The sequence below is a fragment of the Pleurodeles waltl genome, chromosome 12 (genome assembly GCF_031143425.1).
Source record: "Pleurodeles waltl isolate 20211129_DDA chromosome 12, aPleWal1.hap1.20221129, whole genome shotgun sequence".
NCBI lineage: Eukaryota > Metazoa > Chordata > Amphibia > Caudata > Salamandridae > Pleurodeles > Pleurodeles waltl.
The window spans coordinates 32,229,562-32,241,079 of record NC_090451.1 but is presented as its reverse complement, the minus strand read 5'-3'; positions in this window follow the sequence as shown (position 1 = coordinate 32,241,079).

Here is an 11,518-nt window from a genome sequence, read left to right as displayed (position 1 = left end):
ATCGGGAGACTCCCGCCTGAATCGTGTCTGTTGGCATGCACGCACTCATTTATTTATTTATGCAGTTGTATATAGCAAGGACCTTATCAATAGGTGTCGGTGCGCTTTACAATAAAGCAAAGAACGTTACAAGAGAAATTGAGAGTAACACAGTAATAGAAAACAAAGAGCCATATTTAAGAGCCCCTAGCGCCGTTCCAACGCCACGTTAGCGTCATTTATTTACGCTAATGTGGCGTTAGAAGGCAAAGAACGCTGCAACATATTTATAAAGTGGCACAATGCATGCATTGCTCCACTTTTTAACCCTTTGCGCTACATTATGCCTGCACCAGGCCTTATGTATGGAAAGGTGGCGTTCACCCGTTAGGGGGGGGGGGGGGGGGCAAAAAATGGTGCAAGGAAATCTAAGAGATTTCCTTGAGTCATTTGTTTCAGCACCTTTAATGCCTGCTTAGAGCAGGCGTTAAAAGGAGGGTTCCATTGTTTATAATGGGCCTCTGGGTGCTTTGCAGGATTAGCGTCAGAATGTTTTACACTAATCCAACAAAGCGCCGGACTTGCGTACATTTTTTTGACGCTAGTCCCCTAACTACCGCCATGGTTCGCCATATTTTAAATATGGTGCACACATGGTGGCATTAGGGGGGCGCTAAGGAGCCCAAGAATAGTGGCGCTGCACTGTGTGCAGCGCCATTTTTCTTAAATATGCTCCACAATGTATAGCTTCTATGTGTTACTCATGACAAGTTACGTATTTACATCGTACCTATTAGTTACAGAGAACATATTTATAGAAATTGTAAAAGAGATACAAGGTTGTACAGAATAATACTACATACTTACATAATTAAATGCAGGATAACTTAAAACAGGACACTTAAATAATGGTGTTATAGCTCATGAGATAGTTAAGTAGCAGTTAGGGTTATGCAAATAAAGGTGGGGGTGAATGCCTAGTATGGATCTTGGCGAGTGGTTTAGGAGCGCTGCATCCCCTTCAATAATGGCACTCTAATATGCCTTTCAGAGACTCTGTCCATGCACAACAATTGGGTGGAAACATACACTCAACTGAACCTGTATAGCTGTACAGCTGCCTGGAATTCTATGGCACTGGTGTGAGACGAATGCCATTGTCTGACGCTACTGTTTACTAACAAGAGAGGGGAACCCACGGTTACTAAGGGACTAGGGTACGATATTTTAGGAATGAACAATGGTCCCACAAGTAGAGAATTTTTGGTCCGATAAAACATAAATGCACAATAGAGTCTGTGTTAAGTTTCGGAATGGAAGGTATGCTGCATTTATTAACCATAAAAAAACAATTAGTGGTAAAAACTAGGCAACAATTATAATGTAAGGATAACAACAGAATATAATCTATCATACAAAATTTGATTAACACTCAGGCATTCAACAAGTGACAAAAGCATATATATACAGTAATAATCACAATGGTTAAGTACCCATACTCATTAGGACTCAGAGAAAATAAGTCAGGGCACTACAGTCGACATTGTAATCCCTTAACACAATGTCAGGATCATCAACTGGACAATAAATGTGCCTAAGGAACGACGGCTACTGCCAAGGTAACCAAAGCCTTCCCTAGATAAGAGATGAAAAGAGAAGAAAGAACAAGAAAAAAGAAGAAAGAAGAGGGAAGAGAGAAGACAGAAGGGAAATAAGTCTTGCATTAGTAACCTGGTAATTGTGTAATCACAGATTAAAAAAACACAAAACAAGAGCTAGAATTCGTGACAAAATGAGAGAAGAGCTCAGGCAAAAAGGTATGTGATGGCCAACGAAGGTGCCCATAAGTGGTAAATTATTCCGCACTGAGCAAAAAACTGTGATCGAAGTGATGTACGCACGAGCCAAAATTGGCATGCAAGAAAAGATTCATCAAAATGCCCAAAGAACCAAAGTTAAAGTCACAACAAGTATCCAGGATCATGGATGTGAGGAATTAGACTGATAAACAATTAAAAGGGATTCAAGGTGGCTACTGTATACATGTCAAATAAAATTTAACATAGGCACCATTGTCTGAAGCTGCCACATTCAATGAATGTATTTGAAATCACAACACTGGAAACCCCAAGTCTAGAAAGGGACTAGGGGTATATATATTTTAAAAGGAAGAAAGGTACTTTAACAAGAACAAATGCAGCTACTAATTGTATATAGAGATACAATGAAATCTATAGAACTTTTCCAAATGGAATGACTTTTATTAATACAAAAAAGGCATTTTAAAAGGTGGCAAAATGAACAAACAGAAAGCCATAAGAAGGGTTGTCAAGCTCAGGCAGGTTGTGGTGACAAGAAAAAAAACAATTAGTTCCTTTTACAATTCAATGAATGTGGCACTGGACCCATACGCAGCCTGCCCATATATACTCTTCTCCCTGGCACCAGACCCAAGTGTGGCCTGCCAACAAGCTTCTGTACCTGGCACCAGATCCATGGGCAGTCTGCCAACACATGCTCTTATGCCTGGTCCTAGATGTGCTGCACGCTGAAACATGCTTCTCTGAGTGGCACCACACCAATGACTGCCTGCCAGCACACGCCTTTCTGCTTGGCACCAGTCTCATTTGCTGCTTGCCAACACATGCTTCTCTGCCTGACACTAAACTCACATGTGGCTTGCTAACACATGCTCTTCTGCCTGGCACCACACCCATGAGCTGCCTGGCAACACACACTCTTCTGCCCAGCACCAGATGTGCTGCAGGCCAGCACATGCTTCTCTGCTTAGCACCAGACCCATTTGTTGCCTGCCAGGACATGCTCTTCTGCCTGGCACCGGGCTCATTTACTGCCTGCCAACACATTCTTCTCTGCCTGGCACAAGACTATGTTGCATAGGCTCTCATTATTCTAATGAGGCTACTGGATTCGGGTGGCAGAATCACCTGAATTGTGGGGAACTGAGTCCAATCCCACACCATGTGACAACTGTCGGCCTAATCCGGGCTTTCCGGCTAACTAGCAACACCTCATCTCTGCCCAAGAGCAGGAATGATTGTGGCAACCGGGTGCATGACAGAATGACTCAGGGGAATTGTGGTTTATCAGATCGCATCCTTTTCTCTCAGTTACATTCGTCTCACCTATTCAAAGACAAACTGAGGCAGAGAATGGTTCAATAAGGTTTAGTCTCTCAGTTACATTAATCTCACGTATGCAAAGGCAGACAGAGGTAGAGAATGGTTCAATAAGGTTTACTGAATTAACTGCATTTTAGTTAAAATGTCATGTATTGCAATAACTAGGATGATAAAACACACTAGAAGCAAAATGATGACAAGGAGAGTGAAACACCAGAACAGTCCCACCATACTGTCACTATGCCTATTATATGTGGTTCCTACCTAAACTATGTTAGAGCATAGCGTTCAAAGCCCTAATCCGCCCTTCAGGTTCCTCCCCTGGGAAGACATCATCCCCCATACCTGAGCAACAAAGCCTGTTGTCTAGAAAGACACCATCCCCACGTGGGCTATGGATCCGGTAGTCTAAGCAAGCAGCTGTAGCGAAGGCAATCAGCAATAAGCATGCAGTCCGCTCATCTGGCTGGATTCTCCCTCTAACATGTGTGGGACAGAGAAGTGTTTTTGTAATAAAACAGCTGATGTTCTGTCCCCACGTAAGGATGAGTATGTTTCTGTGAATGTTGGAGACCCAGTGTACCACTTTGCCGGCAACTCTATCTGGCTGTAGCCCTGAGGAAAGCACAAAGTGAAAAGAATGTCTTGCTAGAAGCGCAATGCTTTCTTAGGTGGAAGAACAACTAGATAAAGAAAATAGAACAGCACCGCAAATGTGGCCTATGCAAGAAAAATAAAACTAAGCAGAATAAAATATAACTCGGCTAAATTGCACAATGGCAGGCCCGGTGGCTAAAATAACATGTCTAAAAACATGGCTAAAATAGCTATGCAATGCCCTCCCCTTGCCGGTTCATAGGCGTTAAAATCCTAAAATGGAAACATAAAAGCGACTAAAACCTATTAATAAAAGCATATACACATGAATGTCAATAATGACAAGTTAAAAGACACTTGAGCATGTGGAATATTGAAAGGGGCACTTGAAAACGTCAGTAGTGACGCAAATAGAACCACATTTAAAAGTCAATGTCATTTTCAAAATTGCCAATTATATCCGGGACAATTGAAGACAGGAAATCTTCCACTTTGGCAGGTGGTAAAATAGCCAAATCGTTGCCAAGGAAAACCTAGGAGCACTCGTTCCAAAGCCTGAGCTCCAGCTGAGGCAGCAGCAGTCCGTGTTGTGCCCAATGTGGAGTCAACAGCTGCACGATCCATGAAGAGCAACTCATAGACAGCTTCCCATAGCAAACGCACCCTCAACGCACATGTCTGCTAATGAGCCCTTGGCGAGAACATCAACAGATCCGCATCCAGTGAAAGTAAGCGCCGCGTAGAAAGACAAACTTTCAGTGCACATTCGAAAAGGCACCAAAGGCATCGAAACACGGGCTGCACACAATCCAAAACTGGTCTGAATGACAGAGACCAGTCGCACTCCAGTTATTCCAGGAGTAGTTCTCTGAAATTCTGCAACATCCGTTCACAACACAGTTGCGCTGGTGGAAGTGCTTTCAGTCCTCCTTGTTGTGAAGGGACAGCCATTGAGAAGGAAAATATCTACAGCAAGATACCACCGATTATAGCCAAAGTAATCAGAAATCCCCCAAATAATTGAGTGTATCTCAGAATGTATTAAGCCAAATGTAGAGGAATAGGTGTGATCAAAACCAGAACCAACAGCCTTAAAGGGACACGTAACCCAGTAGTACTGGATGCGTTAAATATTCGTTCCATGAGTTCACCAAAGTGTCTTGGAAAGTTTGTACCTAAAAGGGACAGATTTATGCAAATGACCTCACACCTGGAAGTGCATAGGTCTCGCACGCAGATGTAAGCGCCACATGTTTTTGAAACAATAAAGCCTTGAGTCTGCTCAACTTGTCAAAATTCACATTTGAAAAAGCAATGTTAGGCTGAATATCTGCTACTTTCCTGTTTTGTGTGGGGGGAAAAAGAACATTCCTGCAACAGGTGACAGTTTGGGAGACCGAAACGACATAATATATTCCGGCTCGCATTCCACAACATCAGTCACTGGTAAGGAGCACATAGCTCTCATTCGAATGCAGGTCTAATCAAGGGGACTGGAACTCCCTTTAGATAGCAAGCTGAGTTCACTGCTGAAGCGTTACACACCCCGTGCAAGGACAGCTGCTTACAAAGCATTGAATGGCTCACAGAAGTCTCGCATTCACTGCCGTTAAGAAAGATCTCATTCATGCCATTTAAACATTTGTATGAAAAAGGAAGCTCCCACACCTCATGGATGTAACTATCTTCTAGTCTTTCATAATCTGCCTACTGGAATGTGTTTCAAGCAGGATGTGAATTGAAGTGTTGAAATAGATTAATAACCCCATGTATCAACCATTCGTGCTGCCTGCTAACACCTGCTCTTCTGACTGGCACAAGACGTGCTGCCTGCCACACATACTTTTTTGCCAGATACCAGACCCATGTCCTGACGGCTAACACATGCTCTTCTGCCTGGCATTTTTCCCATTTCCTTTTTGCCAACACATGCTTCTGTGCGTGGGTGGCTCAAATGCATGTGAGGATTGCCAATACATGCTCTTCTATTTGGCATGAGACCCATATGCCATCCGCCAGCACACGCTTCCCTGCCTGCCACCAATCCTGTGTGCTTTCTCAACACATGGTCTTTCACCTGGCACAGACCCCTGCATGGTCTGAACCACATGTTCTTCTGCCCCATGTTGCATGCTCCACCAACCCTCTCAAATGTAACCTGTGTTCTGGCCCACATGAACAATTTATGAAGATGATAGGAGTGACAGATGATGCCATTAAAAGGTTAATTCTATGTCACTTTGTAGGGGTGAAGTGGATTGGGGAAAGGGAGAAGGGGAGAGCGCACACGATCTTTCTGATGTCACCAGATGCTCTGAAAGATGACTTTTTCATGATGGTACTTCCCTTAATGTACATTTCAGTCCTCAGGTAAGCACAAAGTAACAGCGTTTGTGCATCTCCTGGAGAGGATGATCACATGTGCAGTGGCTGATACTCCGCAGGAGTCACCCAAGCTCCTTCAGCTTATTCTGGGGTAACACTAAATCTCGCTGAAAATCACACTGGATCATGGCAGACCTAAGGACCATCAAAGGGTTTGCACGTGAAAGAGTCCTTCCCAATAACAGAGCAAAGGCAGAACCCTCAGACTAGGTATATTGAATAAAAGTAAGCAATAACTCATCACCATAGATCTCATTGGTAGCTCCAAAGGGACGAACGGCCTGCTCCAAAACCCTGATGTTCAGGGTGTAGGAAAATTAAACATTTTACTAAAGGCACATATCCACTTAAGAAAGGCAGCAACACAAAGGGTGGAAACTAACTGCAAAGTGGTCTAAAGATGAGACGAAGAAAGGGGATCCCTTGCAGCACGCCACTGACGAGTCACCTCCCTAGAGTCCAGCATTGCCCTCAAGAAACAAACACATCCGCAGTGAGGAGGATGCAATGAATGGAGGATGGAGGCTCCAGCCCTGTTGTCTACATAATGAGACACACAAACGAGTTCCTGAAGTACCGTTATAATATTATTGGTCATCGATCATACTAAAGAAGTTTAATTTTACTAATTTGCAGGCCAATCAAGGTACTTGTGTACAATTTTGCAAATTGAAACAGAGGAAAATGATGAACATGGCCTGAGCATCCAATGTACAATCTCATTCCAAGGCTTATATTAATATTGTCCATTAATAAATATTTTCATAAAATTCTGAATTACATAGTATCTTTCAAATATATGGGTGCAAATACTGGTTTGCACAGTGCACAGGGCTGAAAGATGCTTTCATTTGAATAGTTTAACGAGGATTAAAAAAATACAGGCCCTCATTGTAACATTGGTGGTATTTACCGCCTACCGCCTCAGCAACGGCTGCCAAAAGACTGTTGCAGAGGCTACCAGCTGACAGCCGGATTATGACCACAGCCGGATTTCCGCCAGAAGGATGGCGGAAATCCAGCTGTGGCCATGCCGGCGGATGGCGGTAAGGTGGCGCTGCTGCCAGCAGCAGCGCCACGTCAGTAGACCGCTGCAGACCGTATCATGACCCATGATACGGCCTGGCGGTATTCTGCTGGCAGGCACCGCTGCTGGCAGCAGCCCCACGTCCCGTCTCCTGCCGGAGGACCCCCTGACATCAGGTAAGTTGGGTGCTCCGACAGGGGCGAGGGGAAGGGGGTGTTGTGTGTGTGTGTGTGGGGGGTGCGTGTGTATGTCTGTGCATGCGTGCATGCGAGTGTGTGGTGCATGTTGTCTGTGTGTGCGTGTATGGATGTGTGAGTGCGTGTATGTTGTGTTGTGTGTATGCGTGTGTGCATGTATGTATGTCAGTGTGTGTGGATGTGTGTGAATAGATGTATGCATGTGTGGATGAATGTGGGAATGAGTGTGTGTTCGTTGGTGAGTGAAAGTGCGTGTATGTCGTGGGGGGTCTGGAGAGGGAGGGGAGGGTTGGGGGTGAAACCTGGGGAGGAATTCCCTGTCACTGATGGTGCCTACCGCCATGGTTTTCGTGGCGGTAAGGAAGCCACGAAAACCATGGCAGTAGGCGGGGTCATAATCCTGCGGGAGGGCTAGGGGCAGCCGACTGAAGTCTCCAGCCCGGCGGTCGTTACCGCCGTGGTGGACGGTGTGGTAAATTGGCGGTTTGGCTTGAGCCAAACCGCCAATGTCTTAATATGGGGAAAAGCACCGCCAGCCTGTTGGCAGTACTTTTCTCCATTTTACCGCCGTCCCCCGGGGTCATAATGACCCTCACAATATTTTATAGCTCAGTATATGGGGACTCCACAGTGTACTGTCAAAATCTTACTAATCGGTGCAATAGATTAGTCCTAGAGAAATGTGCAATGTTTTCAACCCAAGTAGAAAATTCATTGGGTCTCCATCAGCACAGGGACAAGGTAAGCACAGGTAGGCACCACATAACTTTAGAGTAAACCTGAGAGCCCAGCACCACTGGTCTCCTCCGTCACAGTCACTAAAAGGCCAAGCTCCCCAAGGAGAAAGTCAGATGCATGTCCACACGTCCACCCATTCATGCCATACAAGGATAGAGACTCCTGACTCCGAGCATCACTTGCATCGTGAGGAATGTGAAGGCAGCCCAGTGGGTCTCTTAGCTAGGCCTCAACGCTGGCTACCATGAGCTAGAGGAGCTAAGGTAGAAAACAACATTCATCGTGCACGTTGAACTCCTTTGATATGAATGGCTTATATTTGGAGTTTGTCGGCACAGAGGCTTTTGATAATGTAACGCACCAAATCTTGCTTGACCCCAGCCCCAAGACTGAAAGAGAAAATCATGTGCGACTCCGGGCCGTTCAGCAATGACTTCAAGAAAAAGGTGTTACCACAAACAGAGCTGAATATGAGCTCTTCAAACCAAGCCTGGAGGTTTTTGATTAATTCGTTTAAGTGACTGGCACCAGACTCCACGAAGTGCAGGAAATACATTTGGCACAAGATAACCAGAGAAACAAAAAAAGAGAGAGAAGGGAAGGAAATGAAATGAAAGAAAAGGAGACAGGAAGAGAAAGAGAGAAGGACATTAAGAGGGCTACAGTGTGAGAAAAAGAGACCGAGAGAGAGTAAATCAGTGAGAGAGGGACGGGTGGGAGAGGAAGACTGTGAGGGGTGCTTGTGAGAGAGCCAGACGATGGGAGAAAGTGGGAGAGGGAGAGAAAGCAAGAGAGGGTGAAAAGGTGAGCAGGAGGGGGATGCATCAGAGAAAGATAAAAAGAATAAGAAGTTCAGAGAGAACGGCAAAGTAAGAGAAAGGGAGTGCATAAGAGAGGAAGGAGATGTGTGAGAGAAAGAGAGAAAGAGTGACAGAGGGGGGGAAATGAGCAAGGCTGTGTATTAGACAGACATGTGACAGCAGAGAGTCAATGTGAAAGGGCGAGAGACAGGGAGAGCTTGACAGCTGGAGTGTGAGTGAATGGATGAGAGGAAGCACCTAAGAGGGTATTTGTGAGAGAGTAAGAGGATGGGAGACAGAGAGGGAGAGAAAACAGAAGAGAGACAAAGAGAGAGAGAAGTTCAGAGAGCCTGGGAGAGCATGAGAGGATGAGAGCATGAGGAGATAGGGGTGAGAGCAAGGAGAGAAAGAAAGAGTGTGAGGGCGTGAAAGACAGTAAAGAGGGCGATTGTTAGACCTGAAAGCCTTAGGGTGGTCTCCTCCCAGCTTTTCGCCTGCCTCCCTCCATTTTCTGATCTTGTTTTTGCTGGCTTTAGGAGTCTGCGCACTTTACCACTGCTGACCAGTGCTAAAGTGCTAGTGCTCTCTCCCCTAAGCGTGGTAACGTTGGCTCATACCCAACTGGCATATTTAACTTACCAATTAGTCTCTAGCAAAGTGCACTATATGAGCCCGTGGCCTGTAAATTAAATGCTACTAGTGGCCATGCAGCACTAATTGTGCCACCCACATAAGTAACACCTTTACCTTGTCCCAGGCCTGCCATTTCAAGGCCTTCGTGTGCAGTTATACTGCCACCTTGACTTGGCATTTAAAGCCTTTTGCCAAGCTTTATAGTCCCCTTTCATTACATATAAGTCACCCCTAAAGTAGGCCCTTAGTGGTCCACAGGGTAGGGTGCAGTGTACATAAAAGGCAGGACATGTACTTTTAAGTGAAATTCTCCCAAAGTAGTTTTTCACTATTGTGAAGCCTGCTTCTCTCATAGGTCAGCATTGGGAATTCTTTCATATACTTTTAAGCTGTGATTCCTGATCTGATGGGAGCAGCTACATCATGTTTCATATATTTAGAATGGTAATGACAAATCATCTTTATTGGTAAAGTCAGATTTAACATTACTATTTTAGAAATGCCACTTTTAGAAAGTAGGCATTTCTCTGCTTTACTGTGCTATATGCCTTACAGCCTGTCTCCGATCCCTGTCTGGCCTTTGCTGGTATCAGCTTCCTTGTGCATTCCATCCAGACAACCGTAAACACAGGACACTCAACTGCGCTGCATTCATCTGCAAACTTATGGTTCTTCCTGGGCAGGAAGGGTTGAGGGGCTCTCACTTATACTTCAAAGGGTAGAGGCCTGACCCCACACAATGGATTGATAATCCCCCGCAGATCTCCTGGCAGACTGGACTGGGCTGAAAGGGGAACTGGTGCACTTCTAAACCACTCTTTGAAGTCTCCCCCACTTCAAAGGCACATTTTGAGTATAAGTACTGGGTCTCTGGCACTATCAAATCAGTCACTTCTGGGCCTGGAACTGAATCTTTGTCAGAAGAATTGCTGTGCTGCACAAAGGACTCAACTGGGCTCCTTTTCCACTTGTTGCTTTGCTGCCTGCTGCTTTCTGACCCTGCTGGAAGGACTCTGTCTTCCCACCAGAGTGATCTCCAAGGGCTTGCTCCTGTTCTCCTGCGGTCTCAGGGACATCAAAGACTGCCCACAACTCTCCTGGTGCTGCTAAACTCTGCTCTCTGTAAGTCTCACCTTTGCCTGAGGTGCCCCCTCTAACCTCTGGGCCTCAGAAGTGGGGTTCGCAGCTGAATTGTGTCAATATCAATGCATCCCCGGAGCGCAGCAGAAAAATCGACGCATTGCCAGAGTGCAGCAGAAAAATCAACACGTTACCCCAAGTGTGACAGAGATAGTGGCACATTGTACCTCTGATGATGACACTGCAGCAGCCCGATGACCATGCATCGTGTTTACTTCACGGAGTCTGCCGATAACGCAGTGGCCTGACTGCGTGGAAAATATTGACGCATCGTGCCCTCAGCGTCGCTGCATTGCTCCACCAAAGTTACTGTTTCAGCAGGCCCTGCATGGGTTTTATAACTGGCCTACCGTCAATCGCAGTCCACCTGTATTTTGGATTTGTACTGGTCCCTCGCAACCTCAAGTAACCTTTTGACCGCTAGTGACTTCTAAGCCCTGTTTTCACATTTCATATTTATAAATTCATATCGCGACTTCCACTGGGTGGATTTTTGTTGCTTTGATCTTATTTTAATCAGATAAATATTCTCTATTTACCAAACCGGGGGGGAATGTTTTTGTGGTGTTTTCTACTGTGTTACTGTAGTAGGTATTGCACAAATACATTACACATTGTCTTCTCAGTTAAGCCTGCCTGCTCTGTGCCAAGCTACCCGAGGGTGAGCACAGGATAATTAAGGTTGTGTTGTGACTTACCCAATGCTTAATTTGTAAAGAAAAAAGTGCCGGTGCCCAAAGCCCTAATCTTAAACATGCGGCTGCTGCAATTAAATGTGTGAACACAGAATCCTGAGTGTGTAATCCTGAAGCCATCTCGGCCCTCTTCAATTTATGTAAAGCCACTCCCTGCCCCTTCAGCTCACTCTTGCAGCTTTCT